The sequence below is a fragment of the Ovis aries genome, chromosome 11, assembly GCF_016772045.2.
Source record: "Ovis aries strain OAR_USU_Benz2616 breed Rambouillet chromosome 11, ARS-UI_Ramb_v3.0, whole genome shotgun sequence".
NCBI lineage: Eukaryota > Metazoa > Chordata > Mammalia > Artiodactyla > Bovidae > Ovis > Ovis aries.
In genome coordinates, this window is record NC_056064.1 from 37,726,627 (window position 1) to 37,747,629 (window position 21,003).

Sequence of the window (21,003 nt, forward strand, 5' to 3'; positions counted from 1 at the left end):
CAGGACCTTACTGTCAGGGGGCAGAAAGTATTGACTGAAGGCTTCAAGCTTGATTCCTACAATTGCAGCTCCTATGTGACCCCTTGAGGACAGACAGTTGGAGACAAGGGGAGATTGGGGTGGGGTAGTGGGGGGATGCTCTGTTTCACACTCTTCCAACCTGACGCCGCCAGGACTGGGATGGTGACAAGACCTGGACTCAGAGTGCAGAGAAGCTGAGCCTTGTGGACAAGAAGCAGATAAACTGCACCAGGCCTCTTAATGAACCCAGCGCCAGCTTCAGATAAACTGTCACCACTTACCCCTCCCAGGCCTCCCTTCTCCAGGAAACACTCCCTGCTTTGCATCAGCAGCAGGCTTGCAGGAGCAGGAGCCCCAGTGCCTGTTGCTCTCCAGAGAAGTTCTGGAGTCCAGACTTTCGGGAACTCTCGTTAGACATGTATTTGATTTCTGTTAGCTCCAGCTGAATCCGACTCTCCAGGACCAAAGAGGAGCTGGAATTTAGCAACTGTTGGGAAAACACATGTAAAAACCACCAGGGGAATGTTATTTTTAAAATGTGTTCTCCAGGACCTCAAGAATATATTTGCAGACAAGTTCTTTAAAGAGGTAATTAAGATAAAATGAGGCCATTAGCTGCTGCTGCTGCTGCAAAGTCGCTTCAGTCATGTCCGACTCTGTGCGACCCCATAGACGGCAGCCCACCAGGCTCCCCCGTCCTTGGGATTCTCCAGGCAAGAGCACTGGAGTGGGTTGCCATTTCCCTCTCCAATGCATGAAAGTGAAAAGTGAAAGTGGGGTCGCTAAGAGTCTGGCACGCCTGACTCTTAGCGACCCCACTTTCGCTAAGGCTCCTCCGTCCATGGGATTTTCCAGGTGCAAGAGTGCTGGAGTGGGGTGCCATTGCCTTCTCTGGAGGCCATTAGAGTGGGCCCCAATTCAATATGGCTAATGTCCTCATATGAAGAGGCGATTAGAACATGAGAAGACCATGCGAAGACAAGGAGATGACAGCATTTACAAGCCAACAGGAGACTACAGAAGAAAGTAACCCTGCCAACACCTTGATCTTTGATTTCCACTCTCCAGAATTTAAGAACAGAAATTTCTGTTGTTTAAGCAAACAAAAAAGAATGTGTTTTGCTTTCTTGTTTTTTTTTTTTTCACTTTTCATTTCTCTTTTGAATCATAAAGTCTTTCTAGCCATAGAAGAGGTATGTATATTAAAAGCAGGTAAATTCTGTTTAGAAATGTTGAGAACTCCATCCCAGACAAGCTGGGTGGTAGCAAAGATAAGACGAAAATCTGAAAGTCTTGCTTCTCATCAGGAATATTTCATTATAATATTTCCTCCAATAATTGTCCGATTGTATGCTTTGTTTTGGCCTTTGCAGGCCTGGCCATGCAGGTTCTGAGAAATGGATCATCTCTTTGTAGGTAACTGGGACAAGCAGACTCAAGCTCACTTCTCTGCTGCATACTGCTAGGATAACCCCTTGTAGTTCCTCAGCCTTGAGACCAAAGAAAGAACCTAAGAACAGCAACAAAACCATCAATGGTTTAATTGGGTAGGGGAACCTTACCCAAAGGGTCCTGGAGTGACTGACACCTTATCATGTGTGGCAGATAGTGGGCTCCTAGGGTAGAAGGAGGCTACCATCTATAAGGGGAATCAACATCGGGGGGCTCATCAGTTACCAGGGGCTAATTAAGCCCTGTAATTAAGAGGAGTGGATAGTCATATGAGTGAAGAAGGGACTGGTCAAACAGGGGATGCACAAACAGCGAGAAAACAGCCATCTTGAGTGGCCTAACCGTACACCACATGCACTCACAGGAGTTATACAAATGTTAACCAAATATTAAACTCCCTAAGAGTGTGAGCAAATGATCATTTTTATTAGGGAAATGGAGAGGCATTTTCTGAAGGCATTTGAAAGGGAAGTAGATGTTTCTTTTTGTTTGTTTGTTTACTGAGTATAGTTGATTTATAATATTCTATTAGTTTCAGGTATACAGCAAAGTGATTCAGATTCTTTTCCATTATAGGTTATTAAAAGATATTGAATATAGGTCCCTGTGCTATACAGTAGGCCTTTGTTGTTTCTCTATTTTATATATGGTAGTGGGTATCTGTTAATCCCAAACTCCCTCCGCTGCTTTTTCCATTGGTGAACCGTAAGTTTTTTCCTATGTCTGTGAATCTGTTTCTGTTTTGTGAATAAGTTCATTTGTATTATTTTTTAGATTATACATATAAGTAATACCATTTGTCCTCTGTCTGACTTACTATGATAATCTCTAGGACCATCCATATTGCTGCAAATGGCATTCAGTTCAGTTCAGTTCAGTTGCTCAGTCATGTCCGACTCTTTGCAACCCCATGAATCGCAGCATGCCAGGCCTCCCTGTCCATCACCAACTCCCGGAGTTCACTCACACTCACGTCCATCAAGTCAGTGATGCCATCCAGGCATCTCATCCTCTGTCGTCCCCTTCTCCTCCTGCCCCCAATCCCTCCCAGCATCAGAGTCTTTTCCAATGAGTCAACTCTTCGCATGAGGTGGCCAAAGTACTGGAGTTTCAGCTTTAGCATCATTCCTTCCAAAGAAATCCCAGGGCTGATCTCCTTCAGAATGGACTGGTTGGATCTCCTGCAAGGAGAAGACCCTCAAGAATCTTCTCCAACACCACAGTTCAAAAGCATCAATTCTTCGGCGCTCAGCCTTCTTCACAGTCCAACTCTCACATCCATACATGACCACAGGAAAAACCATAGCCTTGACTAGACGGGCCTTAGTTGGCAAAGTAATATCTCTGCTTTTGAATATGCTATCTAGGTTGGTCATAACTTTTCTTCCAAGGAGTAAGCGTCTTTTAATTTCATGGCTGCAGTCACCATCTGCAGTGATTTTGGAGCCCACCAAAATAAAGTCTGACACTGTTTCCACTGTTTCCCCATCTATTTTCCATGAAGTGATGGGACCAGATGCCATGATCTTTGTTTTCTGAATGTTGAGCTTTAAGCCAACTTTTTCACTCTCCTCTTTCACTTTCATCAAGAGGCTTTTTAGTTCCTCTTCACTTTCTTCATTCTTTCTAAATAGCTGATTAATATTCCATTATATATATGTATATTTATATATATACACCACATCTTCTTTATCCATTCATCTGTCAGCGGACATTCAGGTTGTTTCTACGTCTTGGATATTGTAAATAGTGCTGCAGTAAACATTGGGGTCCAGGTATCTTCACAAGTTAGAGTTTCTGTCTTTTCTAGACATATACCCAGGAGTGGGATTGCTGAATTATATGGTAAGTCTATTTTTAGGTTTTTAAGGAATCTCCATACTGTTTTCCATAGAGGTTGCACCAATTTATATTCCCACCAACAGTGTAGGAGGATTCCCTTTTGGCTACCCCTACTCCAGCATGTATTATTTGCACACTTTTTGATGCTAGCCATTCTGACTGGTGTGAGGTGATACAAGAGGTAGATACTTCTCATCTGGGACAATGTCAATGACTATAAGCACACTGAGATGACTTCTAAAGGGTCTCTGAACACTAGGATAAGGTCCAAGCCCACAACTGGGGAGGCTATGAGGTCTCTAACCTCAAGAAAATCTGTTCCAACAGTTTCAAAAGATTTGATGAGAATTTGGCAGGAGATAGTTGCAATCTGTAGGATATGATTTAATAGGATGAAGGACCTCCTGATTTTTATTCCAGTGTTTTTACATCCAGGGTAAATATTTTTAACTGAAGGAGATAGAAGAATCCCTTTTTCTTTTTTTTGACCCAGCTGCTAAGTTTGGATGGATTCTTATCCTCTAATAATTTCACCTAAGTAAGCAAAGACACGTCGTAAATTTCTTGTTACCCACACAGTGACTGCCTACCTCAGTTCTACTCACTCAGTAGGGCTCTATGGATTTCTGAATGCGTTTTGGATGTTTAGTTAGTGCAGATGTTCCTCAGAGCCATCCTTTCCATTTGATTAGTAAACAGTCCAGTCTTCCCTTGTAGCTCACTCAATAAAGAATCTGCCTGCAATGCAGGAAACCTGGGTTCGATCCCTGGGTCGGGAAGATCCCCTGGAGAAGGAAACCTCAACGAACTCGAGTATTCTTGCCTGGAGAATCCCACGGACAGAGGAGCCTGGCAGGCTATAATCCATAGGGTCGCAAGAGTCACATGACTTAGTGACTAAACCACCACCACCAGTAAATAGTCCATAATGTTTTACCCAAAGTGTGATTTGGATCAGCCTCAATAGCATCATCTGGGAACCTATTAAAAGTGCAGAATCTCAGGCCTACCCAGATCCACTGACCCTGAGTCTGTAATTTAACAAGATCCCCAGGTGAATCACAGGCCCATTAAAGTTTGAGAAGCACTGGTCTCTATTACATGATCTCATCTGATATTCTCTATCTATGAGGTAGGCAGGACAACTACTTTTATTTTCGCTACATATCAATGGAAATTGAGACTCGGAGGTCAAGAAACTTGCCCATGCTCATACAACTAAATGCAGGATTTGGAATTTGGATCCAAGTCTTTTTATTTTTTAAATTTATTTATTTGGCTGAGCCAGGTCTAAGTTGTGGCATGTGGGATCTTTAGTTGCAGCATGTGGACTCTAGGTCCCTGACGCAGGGATCAAACCCAGGGCCCCCTGCATTGCGAGTGGCCACTAGGCCACCAGGGAAGTCCCTGGACCCAACATTTTTTGATTCCACATCCCCAGCTCTGTCTACCGGGCCAGAATTCAGAAGAAGGAGAGATAAGCAGCTGACTCAGTGCAAATGAAATGTGCTGCGACCTGGCCCCTTTGTGCTCCTGTTTTTCTCACATGTAAGATGCTCTCTGAAAGAGGGAGAGCTGTGGTATTGAGCTCAGTTCTTCCTTCGGTCCCTTTTCCCCCAGCTATGTAACAGCATCTCTAACCTGAGCCAACTGCTTCAGAAGGACAGGCTGTTAGCAATAATTGCCAGCACCTGTCACAGTGCCTGGCATTTAGCATGTACTCAACAAATGTTTGTTGAGTCAAATAGAATTACCCAGCATTAGTCCAAGCTCTCAACTGTTGATTATCAAGGCATACCGGTGAAGTAGTGTTCCAGGTTTTGGTGACTCCTCTCTCTAGTCTTAGAGTAACATTCAAATTACAGGTCCTCCTGGCAGGAATTAGGGACACCAACTTCTCAACCTGAAGGGCAGATTTTAAAAAGATATTCCATTGTCTGTGCCTATCTGTCCTCTGGATAGGGTCCAAGCCAGGAGCTGGGAGGGCCTGGAGTTGTTGAGGGCAGAATTTACATGCTCACACTGGAGAACAGGCTGTGCTGCATGTTCTTTGACTGGAAGCTTGGAAAGTGTGGGAAAAGTCAAGAGCACTGGCAGAGCCAAGTTTGAAGCCAGGGGTCAGAAGAAAGAGATTACTGGGTGACAGTTACTGAGATCTGCTTGTAAACATTGGCTAGTGTTTGAGGCTTTCTCTGAGATTGTTGACAATGGGAAAAAGCTAAAGTTAACCGCACAGGGGATTTCAGTGCATCTAAACAAACACAGGGTTGAGTTAGAGACGCCTAGCTTTCTTTGCTTGCTTCTCCAAGGGAGCAGAAATGAAGCAAAGCTCTGAGGAGGGTTGAATTATCATATCGTAAAATATTTTCTGAAGATCTGAGCTATGAAGATGGACCTCAGTAGTAAATTTGACAGCTGTTCCCCTTCTTGTACTTTAGCACTTCACACCAACGCATAAGTGAAAGGAATGTACTATCTTTTCCAAGGAAGGTGTCAACCCTCCCCACTGTGAACAGGGCATGTATTTGGGGGCTCTTCTACCTGGGCACGGCTAGTTGTGCTGCCCTGCCCACATGTTCTCACCCAGCCTTCTTGGTGTTTGGTGAAATCTGTGGGCCATAAGACAGATAAACCTATAAATTTGTCTTCCTTTGAGCATGCCAGATCCTTAGCTATAGAGCAAGTGAGCCCCAGATGCAACAAGATGCAATGTGGCCTTTGATCACATGAAGATTAGAGAGGCTTGGTTCATCTTTGTCCAACTTCCTCAGTAGCTGGCATTATGACTATTTTGCTTCCACATCACAGTCTGGGGAGGAGATTCAGCTCTTCTGGTGTGTGGGGGCAGAAAGTCCTCCTGGCCCGCCTTTGTCCCTACCCTGCTCAACTTGTTTTGGCTAGGCAATGTGCAGCCTTAGGATTGTCTACAAGCTAGATCAGAGAGAAAGGCAATACCAGCTTCAGGGTATATCAGTTTCTAGCTTCAAGGAGTTGTTCTCAGAGATGTGTAACTCCATGCCTCCTGCCTTTAATTTACTGCTTTGTTTGTTTCATAGCATTGTTGGGAGGCAGATAGCTTTCTTTCCCTTCCTGCTATTCTCCTCACCAAAATCTTCTACTCCAGGCTCTTTGCTGGTTGATTCATTCATACAAGTATGGATGTGTAGAATGCTATGGAGGCATGGGAGATAATCAACCACTTCTTCTTGGCCACCCTCAGTGTCCCATCCTCAGACTTCCATCACAGCATTTACAATATTTTATTACATTTATTTGGTATGTTTTCATGTATCTCTCCTTAAAAGACAGTGAACTTTTGGAGGAAAGGAGTCACATTTGTCTTTATACTAAGCATCTAGCCAAGATGTCTGGCACATGGAAATATACAGTAGAGTTGATTAAATTGGATGAACAAGGAGAGTTGAAAGGATGAAGATGAGTCAATCAGAGAGATCCAAGTCTCCAGAAGAAAAACAGTAGATCTAAGTTCTTCCAAGTAACCTGTGCCTGGAGTCAGCTTCTGAAATGGTTCTGGGATTAGAGATTCGATCTCTTCAATCTTGACCTTGCTACAGCTTCAGTGTCGTTACTGCGCTATTGATAGCATCACAGAGATATTTATCAGGACTGGGGACAGCTTTTAAAATATCATCATTTTGAGTGCCACAAAGGACATTTATCAGTGATTGAGCATCGCTTAGAGACTGTTGCGACAATGAATTTTGTTAATTGACTTGTAAAATTATCGATATACATATTAATGTTCACTTTTTGTGTGTATTCTTAAATAGAACTAGAAAATGTCTAAGGTGAAAAGACTGTAGAAGGAAGTTCACCCCTTCTTTTGACAAGGGAGGAATTGAAACTCAGAAACTGAGCAAGAACACATCACCAGCTAAGGGAAGAGGTGGGATTAGAACCCAAGCCTTTTATATCCTGATACAATGCTGTGAAACTGGAGAAGATGGCAGTGACTGTGCAAGAGCTTTACTGCTCTCTTATTCAGGGGACTGGAGCATTTCTCTGACTTTCTCTCCCCCACAACCCCACCCCCCACCCCCATTGCTAATAGTTATTGAGCATTTATTATATTCCAGGTACTTTGGCATCCTCTCACTTAAACTTCACTATAACCCTATGAGGTAACCCCAATAAAATAATAATCACAGGAATCATTCTTCTCATTTTATAGAAGAGGCACAAGAAGTTAAACTTGCCCAAGATCATATAACTAGTAAGTGGCAGAGGTGGAACTTCAGCTCGATGTGTCCGCCAGTAGAGTCCATGTTCTTAACTACAGTATTTCCATAGCTTTACTCAGACTTAAGCAATATTCCACTATGGAGAACTGAACACCCTTGCTGAAAAAGGAAATACGTCTCATCAATTAAGTACCAGTCCTCATCCTATAGCTGTTTGTAATGCTTTGTTTTTATGTTCATCTCTTCCATTAGAGGGCTTCCCTGGTAGCTCAGTGGTAACGAATCTGCCTGCCAGTGCAGGAGACACAAGAGATGCAGGTTCGATCCCTGGGTTGGGAAGATCCCCTGGAGAAGGAAATAGCAACCCACTCCAGTGTTCCTGCTGTAATAAACCCACGGACAGAGGAGCCTGGTGGGCTACAGTCCACGGAGTTGCAAAGAGCTGGGTACGATTGAGCATGCACGCATTCTTAGAGTAGAAGACATGTATCTTCCAGAGATCGCCTTCTAGTAGAGGGGATGTATCTCTCATCTTTTATTTCCAGCACATACTGCAGTGTCTGGCACAGAGATGGTGCCTGATGAATGCTGAATAGAGCTCTGATGGAGCTCATGGGATTACCCAGCACTAGCATGACAATTCAGAGCCCCTGAGCTGGGGACCTGACCCACCACATTTGTCCTTTCTGCTTAGTTTCCTTGTCAGAGAAAGAGCAGCCTCTTTCATGCCTTACAAAACAGAAATGTCAGTAGCTAATCTTCCAATCTCTGAAGCTTAGTGTCTGGCCCAGTTTCTTCTTTTCTGGGTGCATTCTGGCGGTCCAGATAGCGCCCTCCCAGTGAGGATGGGCTCTACAAACCCAGGGGCTGTGATTCCTGGACTACCAGTAGGCAGAGTGTTCCACATGGGAAGCTGCCTTTGTTCTCCAGTGTAACAGCAGACCCTTTATTAGGTGAAAGCTATGCAGGTGGAGGGCCTCCCAGGTGGTGCCAGTGGTAAAGAACCCGCCTGCCAATGAAGGAGACATAAGAGAGGCTGGTTCCATCCATCGGGAAGATCCCCTGGAGGAAGGCATGGCAACTCACTCCAGCCTTCTTGCCTAGAGGAGCCCATGGACAGAGGAGCCTGCTGGGCTACAGTCCAAGGGGTTGCAGAGTCGGACATGATTGAAGTGACAGCAGGTGGAGGAGGGCAGTGGCTGTATGCCTGCCCTTCTCACTAGTGTGGTGTCTGGAGCCAGAAATCCCTCCCTCTCCTTGGTGGCTTGGTTGGACTTCCCCAAGCTGTGGATGACCTGAGTTTGGCAGCACTGGTCTCATAAGAAGATTATTGGGGCTTGTTGCCTACCGAAGGCTAACCTGGCTGTCTGACCCAAGGCCAGTTTCCCCAGATCCATGTTTTCAAACTGGGAGAAGGGGACATACCAGCCACCCTGATATCTGACCTGAGATCCCGCAGTGTCTGACTTGAAACCTCCACGTGGGAAGGTATCACCTCCACTGTGCCCTTTGCAGCTTCCGGTCACATTTCCACAGGCTCAGCATCTGACTCCCCACACCCAGTCCCTCTTCCCAAGGACTGAACTGACCTGACTCAGGCCTGACTAGGGGGTGCCTCACCTTCCAAGTCTTTGCCCTTCTTAGTGGTCAAGGAGTCCCAAGCTCCCATAGAAAGACAGCCTGTTGGCCACAAGCCTTATGCAAGAATGTGCTCTCCCGGGGGGCAAGGACAGGACCCTTCTGCCCGGCGGAGTCCCCGGGAGAGGCGAGGACTGTCACTGGAGGAAGAAGCAACACTATAAATACTTGTCTGCGTCTCCTGTAAATCTCCAGCTGTGTCGGCGAGGCACGGGGAAGAGAGCTTGAATTAGAGCCCATTAGAGACCGTATTCTCCCGGAGGAGGGCAGGCCTGCCCGTCAAGCGAGCCCCCCAGGCCCGCGGGGACCCCTTTGGGGGGAAGCGTCTCTCCTGACAGCTTTCCCGGCCGCTGCCCGGCGCCGGCGAGCTTCGGGAAGGACGGACACACTTTCCCCTTTGCTCTTCTGCCCTGTGTGGCGAGAGCACCCGGGTCGTCCCGGGGGTGCCCTCTTCCCGGTGAGTGCGGGCGGGGTGGGGGGTTGGTGGCGGGGGTGGCGGGGAGGACGCGAGGAAGAACCCAGACGTGGCAGAAGCAAACTGCCCGGGCCGGTGGGTGATTTATGAAGTGCTGAAAAGCATCTTCGAAGCTGTCATTTATCTTACAGCTCTCAGCCTAAATAAACACAGAATCCGCCTAATTATCGTTACAGTGGAAACACAACACCCGAACCTCCTCGCCAGCGCTGCCAGCGGGTCTCCGGCGCGCTCCGCCCGCGGCCCGGCGCCCGCATCAGCCCACAGCTGCACCCTAGCGGCGGCCGGTGCGCCCGCCGGAGGATGTGAACCGCAGCCACCCGCCCGCCTCGCTTCTCTGCTCTCCGGACGCCCCTCATCTCCCTCCCTCCTTGCCGTCTCTCTCTTTCGCACCTTCAGTTCATGCACCCAAGAGTGTACCGCCCTGAAAAACAATTTGTCAAGAGCAGAGCCACCCGCTCCATCCTGCTGGGAAACTGCACCTGCTGCCCCGGTGCAGCCGCGGCAGGGGCTGGAGAGGACCCTGGGCCTGGATGCGCCTACTCTTTCCCTGTCCCGGGAGCTTCCTTGAGTTGTCACCTGACCCAGCCTGGCCCAGGGGACTGCTCCAAGGTTAAGGGAGCTCTCTCTGTGACTGACCATTTCAGAAGAGGCAGAGGGGCCGGGAATGGTCTTGGACATCACTTTAGGATAGAGTGATACTGGTGCTGCTTGGTGCTTTTGTATCCTCGCAGGGAGGAGGGAAAGGCTGTCCTGTTCGCTGGTCCTTCCTCTCTCTATGGCTGTTCCTGGACTTGAACTCAGAACTCCCCTTCCTCATGGGCATGTGGGAGCCCTCCTCCCTTTGGAGACTCTTCTGTCCTGGATGTCTGAACAGAGAGGAGATACTTCAGCAGCGAGCAGGACAGTGCTATCCAAGGAAGGGGGGCGGGTTCTGGGTGAAACCCTCATCCAATGGGGTACCTTCTCCAACTTGGTTCTGGGGAGATGGGGCTCAGGGCCAGGGCTGCGTTTGACTCATTCTAACAACCAAGGGGAATCAGCCCCGTGACTAATAGAATCATAATCCCTTCAACTCTGCAGGAACCAGTTCCCTAAAAATGGGAATTTCCGAGCCCAAGGCAGTGTATCATCAGGGACAGTTCTGGATTTCCTCCACGTGGCATTAACTTACACGCTAGCATATACATTACACTAGCCATATAACTCACTCCTAATTTACTGTTGTCTTTCTGTGTGTGCAGGGTCTTGTTCTTGAAGACGAATTTGGGTATCTAATAACAAAGTAAAGGAAGGATTCCTCAAAGCAGGGTAACCTGAGTAGACCTCCTGGAGGATGTGGGCTTTGGAAAAGGGTATAAATAAAGAAACAGCTGCCACCTACATGTTGGCTGGGAATGGAGAGGAAAGCTTGAGGAAAGAGGAATTGGGAGTGACCTTATACAACAGAAGAAGAAGTAGTAACTCTGTTTGCTCACTAAGGGTACAAACCTGGGTATTTTTTATTGTGATTCTTGATTCCTAACTCAACCCTGACTTGGTCTGTCAGAGGAGGATAGAATGTCCTCTGCTGTTTTTTAGTCCCAGAGGTGAGGCCAAGCCAGAGCAGCCAAAACTGTGGACCCACAGAACTGTGAGGGGCTCTGGCAGCTGGGTTCAGAAGAGAGGCTCTTGAATTCAAGACTTTTGATGACACCAGCAGCCTCTCTGCTAGTCTGTGAGTCCCTCCCCTCCCCAAAGCACAGGAACCCACACTCCCTCAAATCTGGTCTACTCAGCCAAGTCCTGGAATCCAGCTCAAAGGAGAAAGTGAGGGCCTTGTTCATAGTACGCAGAGGAGTGTAACAGAGGAGTGTAACAGAGGAGAGATCCATTTGTCACTAGTTATACCACTGCTTATCCATTAAAGTAAAATAAAAATACCTGTTCCCTGCCTGGCTCCCAGAGCGACAATTCAAATGAATGAGGATGTAAAAGCTCTTGGTAAGAAAATCTCTCCCTGGGTATTTCCAGATGAAAGAACAGCTCTTTAGCACTTCTAGTGAGTTAGACAGTGAAGCCTCTCCTTGCAGCTGGTGGGATAGTCTCTGCATTTTTAAAATATAATTTTATTTATTTATTTTTGTGCTGGATCTTTGTTGCTGAGTGAGCTTTTCTCTAGTTCCGGAAAGCAGGGGTTACTCTCTAGTGGCGGTAAGCAGGCTCCTCATTGTGGTGGCTTCTCTTGTTGCGGCAGAGCACAAGCTCTAGGGCGCAGGCTTCAGCAGTTGCAACATGTGGACTCAGTAGTTAGCTCCCAGGCTCTGGAGCGCAAGCTCAGTAGTTTCGGTATATGGGCCTCATTGCTCCACAGCATGTGGGATCTTCTGGGACCAGGGATCGAACCTTTGTCTATTGCACTGGCAGAATTCTTTACCAGTGAGCCACCAGGGAAGCCCTTTGCATTTTTTTAAAGAGGGGAGCATAAACCTGAGAACAGTTGAATAAATTTTCTGCGATCACACAGTAAATTACTATTGAAGACTTGATTCTTTACTGGATAAGTTTTAAGAATATATGGTTTGAGTTGTTGTTGTTCAGTCGCTCAGTCACGTTCAACTCTTTGTGACCCCATGGACTGCAGCACGCCAGGCCTCTCTGTCCTCACCATCTCCTGGAGTTCATCCAAACTCATGTTCACTGAATCAGTGATGCCATCCAACTATCTCGTCCTCTGTCGTCCCTTCTCCTCCTGCCCTCAAACTTTCCCAGCTTCAGGGTTTGAAGGAGAGGGATAAATTAGGAGTTTGGGATTAATATATACATGCTACTATGTATAAAAAGATAACTATTGTATAGCACAGAGAACTCTACTCAGTATTCTGAAATAACCTATAAGGGAAAAGAACCTGAATCAAAATGTAATGAATCATTTTGCTGTACATCCAAAACTAACACAATATTGTAAGTCAACTATATTTCAATTAAAAAAATAGAAATGCAAAAAAAGAATATTTGGTTTGCAGTAACTCTTTGAAGGCCAAGACGGAAGAAAAGCACATTTTAAAGTGGCATGTCTACAGCTTGGTGAGAAAATACACATTTAATAGAAAGAGCAGAAAAATTCTCTCCTGGTGTCTGTTTTGTTGAGTCTTGCTAGTTTTTGTGGGTCCCTCTGCCTTTCCCCTCCATATTTTCTCCCCTCACCTTGCCTTTCCTTCCCTCCTTCTTTCCTGCATAACAGTCCAGTCAGCAGTTTTGTCCCCAGGATGCTTTGCTTTTTCTGCTGCCAGCCCTTTCCTGCCGGCTGCCAAGGCCTCCCCTCCCTCCCAACTTCCTCAGCTGATCCTGTGCAGGAGTCGATAGCTTATCTCCACGCAACAACAAGAAAGTGAGATAGTGTGCTTAGAAGTCAGCCACCCCAAAGCATTTCGGGAAATGGCCGGCTGTTGTGAACAGTCCTGTCCCCCTAACCACACCCCAACCCCCAAGCCAAGAGCACACACAAATACTTCTGTCTTTCTGGTCTAGTCTGTGCTTCTACAGTCAGTTTGGACAGACAAAAGAAAAGGCCCTGCCAAAGAACTGAACAGACATTTCTCCAAAGAAGACATACAGATGGCTAACAAACACATGAAAAGATGCTCAACATCACTCATTATCAGAGAAGTGCAAATCAAAACCACAATGAGGTACCATCTCACACTGGTCAGAATTGCTGTGATCCAAAAGTCTACAAGCAATAAATTCTGGAGAGGGTGTAGAGAAAAGGGAACCCTCTTACACTGTTGGTGGGAATGCAAACTAGTACAGCCACTATGGAGAACAGCGTGGAGATTCCTTAAAAAAACTGGAAATAGAACACCCATATGACCCAGTAATCCCACTGCTGGGCATACACACCAAGGAAACCAGAATCGAAAAAGACGCATGTACCCCAATGTTCATCACAGCACTGTTTACAACAGCCAGAACATGCAAGCAACATAGATGTCCATCAGCAGACAAATGGATAAAAAAGCTGTGGCACATACACAATGGAATATTACTCAGCTATTAAAAAGAATGCATTTGAATCAGTTCTAATGAGGTGGATGAAACTGGAGCCTATCGTACAGAATGAAGTAAGTCAGAAAGAAAAACACCAGTACAGCATATTAATGCATATATATGGAATTTAGAAAGATGGTAACAATGCCCTATATGTGAGACAGTAAAAGAGACACAGATGTAAAGAACAGACTTTTGGACTCTGTGGGAGAAGGCGACGGTGGGATGATTTGAGAGAATAGCATTGAAACATGTACAATACCATATGTGAAACAGATCGCCAGTCTAGGTTCAATGCATGAGACAGGGCATTCAGGGCCAGTGCACTTGGATGACCCTGAGGGATGGGATGGGGAGGGAGGTGGGATGGGGGTTCAGGATGGGCGACACATGTACACCCATGGCTGATCCATGTCAATGTATGGCAAAAACCACTACAATATTGTAAAGTAATTAGCCTCCAATTAAAATAAATAAATAAATTAAAAAAAAAAAAAAAGAAAAGGCCCTGGGCAGCTGAGGGTGCTCATGTTTTTCAGATGTCCAACTTCAAAGGGAGTTCGAGTCCTGATTTTGTCTTTGATATGCTGTGCAACATCAGGAATGTTATTTAGTCTCTCTGGGCACCAGTTTCTGCAGGCAGGTACAGTCCAACCAGAGTGGGCCTTCATGTATGTGACTCTAGATTTAGAATACTGGCAGGTCCCATCTGAGGAATGGAGAGTCACTGTCATTTCCAGTAACTTCTGCTGGGGCATGCCCTCACACTTTTCCATTTCCTTTCTCTGTCATTTCATTCTGCACGCCAATGACGTGACATGGAAATTTTGTCCCAGTCAGGGATTATCTCACCTGGAGTGCTCCCAGTTTCAATTCTGAGAAACCCTAGGGGTTGGAATTACATTAGTCATCAGTTCTTAACTTTTCCTCTACGTGAGAAATATTTTCCATTCCCATAAGGCGATAAAAAGTAGAGAAATTACTTCTGCTTCAGTCTAAGCCAGTGGTTTTGCCTCCTTCCCCCACCCACTAAAACCACAAGAGACAACTGGTATTGTTTGGAGATGTTTTCACTTGTTGAAACTGAGAGGGAGTTGCTCCTGGTATCTAGAGAGTGGGGGCCATGTTGCTAAACATCCTATAGTTCACTGCACAGCCCCCCACATCAAAGAGTTATCTGAACAGAATGTCAAAAATGCTGAGGTCGAGAAGCCCTGGTCTAAGTTGTCATCATAAGCAAGGTTCTTGGTGAAGTTTTGGAGCTCATAGGACATGGTTGTTGTTATTGTTTAATAGAATATGGAGGTGGCAGGAATTTGGACCCAGAAGGGTTCCATAGAGTAGGTAGATAGTGCCTCTGGGTTAGGAGACATCCTGTCAGGGGAGAGACATGTTTCTGAAGCTCATGCCGGGCACCGGGTAACCTAAAGAGAATCATATAGGAATGTGGTACGTGACACCAACATTTATTTGCCTATTCCACTTAACTGAGCTCTTCCCGTGTGACAGGTCTTGTGTAAGGTGGTAAGGACATCCACCCTGAGTTCCCAATCCGTACACCCAGGAGGGAATTTTCCTCCCTCTTGATCTTTATTCCAGTCACCACTGTAGGCAGTTTTGGCCAATATACCTGTGAATAGGAAGGACGTTTCAGAAAAAGAAAAGACGGTATACAGAGGTTCCAGGGAGCTGAGTTGTTAAAACATTGGGTGTACTGTGGGCAGTGCTTAGAGAAGTAGAAGCCAAACTTGCTGGAAGAAAAAAATTCAGTTCCATCATAAGATCTGGTAAGTCCCTGGGTCAAGCAGGCAGTCACAGAATGGAGATGCTCTGAGAGGTGAGACTTGGTAATTGCTGTTGGACTTGGGGCTGGTGTCTGAAATTCCCTGAGTTGCATGGACTAAAAGGATCCAACACAGACAAGGCTTTGCAATATGCCTCGGAGCCCATGGTGAGTGTTCTATGAATATAACAGGAAGCAAGCAACGCTAGCATGTCTAGTGCAGCCTAGAAGTGCTCTGGTTACTTTCACGTGGGGATCTTCCTTCTTTACCCTCCTTGTGCAATGGGATTCACTTGCTCTAGGGGAAGAAAAGGGAGGGACCTTAGAAAGTGGGAGTCCTTGTCAGCACTGGCATAAGTAGCAAAAGGCCAAATATTTGATTCTGAATTGTCCTGCCAGGAACTTTAGAGACATGAATAAATTCCTTTTCTCATGTAGTGGGATATAGGAAAAATAAGCATCTATAAGAAATAATACACATATTCATTCAACTTACATTTATTGAATACTTATAGTATACAGGAATTATTCTAAGTACTCTAGGGATTATAAGGATCCATTTATTGATTATTTATTCATTCACTAACAGTCATATATCCAACACCAACTCTGGCATTGTGCTAAAAGCTTGGGGCGCAGAAATAAAACACAACCCCTCAAGAGTCCATGGGGAAAAATAATTTCTTAGATTCCTTGTACCAAGGAATGGTACCAAGTCCTTGTACCAAGTCTCAAGCCAGGAGCCTTCTGTACATTATTTCTACAATATCCATAACAACTTTGAGCCGATTTTATAGGTGAAGAAACCAAAGCCTCCAAAGTTTAAGTCAATTGTATGGCATTTACTCAAAAAATTAAAAATAGGATGACCATCTGATTCAGCAATTCCACTTCTGGGCATATACTCAAAAGAATTGAAAGCAGGGTCTCAGTATGGTCCAACCCATGACCATAGCATCACTATTCATCATCACCAAAAGGCAAAACAACCCAAGTGTCCACCACAGATGAATGAACAAAAATGTGCATATGCATACAATGGAATATTATTCAGTCTCAGAAAGGAAGGAAATCCTACATTTCTTGCACGGCAACATGGATGAAACTTAGGGACATTACGCTAACTGAAATCAGCCAGTCACAAAAAGAAAAATACCGAATGATTCTTTTTAAATGAGGTACCCAGAACAAAGTCATAGAGACAGACAGTGGAATGGTAGTTGCCAGGGTATAGGGGAGCAGGGCACGGGGAATATTTGTTTAATGGGCACCCAGTTTTTCAAGATGAAAGGAGATAGGAAGATTGGTTGCTTACCGATGTGAATGTAAACACTAGTGAACTGAATGCTTAAAAATGAATAAGATAGTAAATTTTTCTTTGGCAGCACTGATTGGCTTGCAGGATCTTAGTTTCCTGACCAGGGATTAAACCTGGGCCACAGCAGTGAAAGCAGTGAGTCCTGACTACTGGACCAGCAGGGAACTCCCCATGATGGCAAATTTTAACAACAAGGATTTATTGTATAGCATAGGGATGTATATCCAATATTTTGTAATGAACTTTAATGGAAAAGTATAGAAAAAGACTGTAGATATAGATATGTGTATATATATATATATATATGTATATGTATATATAACTAAATCAGTTTGCTGTACACCTGAAACTAACAATATTGTAAATCAACTATACATCAAAAACATTTTTTTAAGATGGTAAATTTTGTTATGTATATTTCTCCATAATAAAACAATGTTTTGGTTTTTTTTTTAAAGTTTAAGCCACCTATCCCAGATCTGATTCTAAGGTCTCATTTTTCTTCTCTTATAGAAACAAAGATAAGGAAGAAAGGAATGCGTCCTTGTGAAAAAAGTGAAAGTGTTCGTTGCTCAGTCATGTCTGACTCTTTGTGACCCCATGGACTGTAGCCCGCCAGGCTCCTCTGTCCATGGAATTCTCCAGGCCAGAATACTGGAGTGGGTTGCGGTTCCATTCTCCAGAGGATCTTCCCAATCCAGGGATCAAACCCAAGACTCCAGCATTGCAGGCAGATTCTTTACCATCTGAGCCACCAGGGAAGCCCAATGTGTCCTTAGAGGAATCCAAACAAGGAATAATTTACTAGTGTGTCATCCTTTGCCTCCAAATACAATAGCATGACTATTTTCCTCTGGGTAGCTGGGGCCAGAAAGCAGTACTAGCCAGTAGCTCCTCTCTCAATCAAGGTTTAACATCATTTACACAGTCTGATGCAGTTGAAGATTCAGACTTCTCTCAAAATCTCTGTTCAGGAAGATCTTCACCCGGTCCCCAGTCTCATCCACTCCCTTCTATCCACTCACGCTCCCTTGCAACTACTCTCATCTAAGAACAGAGGTCACTCCTAGTGGAGCCAGCTTCTATGAAGGTGGAGGTGCGAAGCCCCAGGCAAACTGTGAAGCAGGCAACGTTTTTCCTTCAGGCCTTGGGCTTTCCTTTTCTGCAGCTGGCACAGGGCTAAGAGGTAGGAGACTTGAGTGGCAGCTCCTGCTACTAACTAGCTGTGTGACCCTGGAGAGACAGCTGCCTTCTCTAGGCCTTGGTTTCCTCATCTGCCACATGAGGGGTTTGTTCTACAAGGTGTCTGAGGCTCCCCTTGCATTGTTGACCCTGTAGGAGCTTTGAAGCCCTGATCCCTTCACTCCACTGCCTCCCCAGGGTCCCCCTGTTCTGTTAGACCTTCTGTTTCGGCAAGATTAGCCTGGACAGGCTCTGATACGTTCGTTCTCACAGAGGTACATTTTCTCCCAAGAGTATTTGCATTTCCACCGGGATCCAGATGAGAGGAATGAGGCTCTAATTAGGACTTCTTTTGATTGCAGGAGCAAAGGGCTTTTGAAGGGGTAGGGGGAGGTGGGGGAGGGATGCAGTCCAGATGCCAACTGGCAAGGCAGGGCCTGGTCTATGACTCAGCCCTTGGGTGCAGATCTCAGCACACCTCTGCGTGTGTAGCCCAGGTGCTAACCCACCAGCTATCCTCCTCTCCTTCCAGGGACTCTGGAGCGATGCTGGCAGCCCCTCTGTCTCTGGAGAAGTGAGTTCCAGCTCAGATACTGATGAGGTCATCGAGATCCCCAGTTTAAGCTGGAATTTGGCAGGAGGGCCTGTGGGGCAGCTGTTTGTGGTTTCTCTTTTCCTCTGAAGGAAAATTTGAGCAGATGATCTCCTCGGTGCTGCCTGTTTCCATGTAAGGGAAGCAGGATGTGGCTCTGGGTCAGTAGAATGGGAGGGAGTTTGGCAAGGGGAGTCTGGGGCAACATACAAGTGACATATTTCATGAGATGAAAGATCCCATCTTCTTTCAATAACTTCCTCAACTCTGCTTTTGTTCTTGGGAAACCTCATTTCTCCCCTAATATTTATTCATGAGGATTTTTGTTTTTGGAGACATCGAGGAACAGCTGCTTTGGGTCTAAGGGAATTCACTCCACTGTGAAGGCAGCTTTTCATCTACTCAGGGCAGCCAGGCTCCTCATCAAGAAATGTCAGCTCCTCAGGGTGGAGGGGCCTCCAGCGCCAGTGGGATTAATGTGCAGTCATGGAGGGCTCCCAGAATCCTCTGCTCCTGGCAAGGCAGCCCTGAGGTTTGGGCCCAGGGCAGGGGCAGGTTCAGGAACACAGAGGTGCACGTGACAGGAGAGGCGTTGGTGTCTGAGGACCTCATGGAGCCTCTTTGGCAAGCAAAGCTCTCTACTGGAGGCTCCGAGAGCTAGGAGATCCAGATGGTCCTTGTCTTTCAGAGGCTTGTGTCTAGTGGGAGAAACCAGGGACTTCTACCCACCAAAAAACAAATCCAATAAGTGCTCAGTAGGGAGTGCAGAGGGAAGACAGAATTAGAAAAACATGTGCACAGGGTGGTTTTTTGTTTGTTTGTTTTTATCGATGCATAGTTAATTTCACAATGTTGTGTTAATTTCTGCTGTATAGCAAAGTGATTCAGTTATACATATACATATACTTATTATGTTCTTTCCTACCATGGTTTATCACAGGATATTGAAGAGTTCCATATGCTATCTAGTAGGACCTTGTTGGTTATTCGTTCTATACATAATAGTTTGCACCTGCTAATCCCAAGCCATCCCTCCTCTACCAGCTTTCTCCCTTGGCAACCACAAGTCTGTTCCCTATGTCTATGTATCTGTTTCATACAGAAGTTCATGTAATATGTTAAATTCCACTTATAAGTGATATCATATAGTATTTGTTTTTCTGTTTCTGATTTACTTCACTTAGTATCCTAACCTCTAGGTCTATCCATGTTGCTGCAAATGGCATTATTTCATTCTTTTTGTGGCTGAGTAATATTCCGTTGTATACGAGTGCCACATTTTCTGTATCCATTCATCTGTTAATGGACATTGAGGTTGTTTCCATGGCACAGGGTGGTTTCGACTGGGAAGTCAGGAGTTCTAGAAGGTCAAAGTCAAAAGTGACTTTAAGTTCAAGTCCAACCCTGTTACTTTCCAGAAGGAGAGACGGTGAGAAGTGACTTGTCTAAAGTCTGCATCAAAGATGAGATTCAAATACAGGCCTTCTGGCCCGAGCCCAGGGCTCTTTCCTTTACATTTGACCTCTAGATGCCTGGTTTGCCCACATTTTAGGTGTGCAGACTCAGCACAACTCACCAGGACTCACTAACCCTGCTCCTCCCAGCTAGCTCCCCCTCAGTCTCAATCTTTTTGGCCTGGGTTTCCCCTCATCCTTCACTGTTCACTGCTTTCTTATTTAATGCCCATGTGAGCAAACTCTGCTTTGTCACAAGCCTCTGTAATAATGCTCATGGGATTGTGGACATAAGGCTCCAGGTTCCACGTGAAAATGTGGTCCTGGGAAAGTTTGTGCCCCAGAAGGGAGCATTGACTTTCCAGAAAGAAAGATGTAGGCAAATCAGGACTGTCCTTAGTTCTTCCTGAGGCTCTGAACTGGTTCCTCTCATTTTGCACCACGGGCTCTTCAGCTCTTCAACCCAACACCAAGCCCCATCTTTCAGGGCTTTCACCTGCTCCTGTCTTCCTGGTTACCTTCTCTCCACCTATCCCCTCCCCCAATTCAAGTAGGAGCTTTTATTTATTTATCATTTAGGCTGCTTTGGATCTTAGTCGTGACCCTCAGGATCTTGGTTGAGTCCTGCAGAGTCCTTCGGTGCATCCTAGGGACTCTAGTTGTGATGCGAGCTCTGGAGCACGTGAGCTCAGGAGATACAGCACGTGGACATAGTTCCTCCACAGCATGTGGGGTCTTCGTTCCCCAACCAGGGATGGAACCTGCATTCCCTGAATTGAAAGGTGGATTCCAAACCACTGGTCCACGAGGGAAGTCTCCAGGTTGGAGCTTTTGGAAATGTTTGTCATTGATCCATTGGATTAACTTGGTCATTTGGATTAATGCTCCTAATTACACACCCAACACTGGCTCTGTTTCTGCTTCTCAAACCCTGAGCACACTCCTGATGTTTTTCTCTAAAGAGAAATGTAGAGGATTTTTGGATATCTGCATTAAACGGGAGGAAATGGAGGAT

General features: G+C 45.7%; 1 pseudogene; it reads right to left on the reverse strand.

Moving 5' to 3' along the window:
- The window catches only part of LOC101121617 (dnaJ homolog subfamily A member 2-like), a 30,175-nt pseudogene extending 20,186 nt beyond the window's left edge, over positions 1 to 9,989 (reverse strand).
- Positions 9,990 to 21,003: the final 11,014 nt, after the last annotated feature.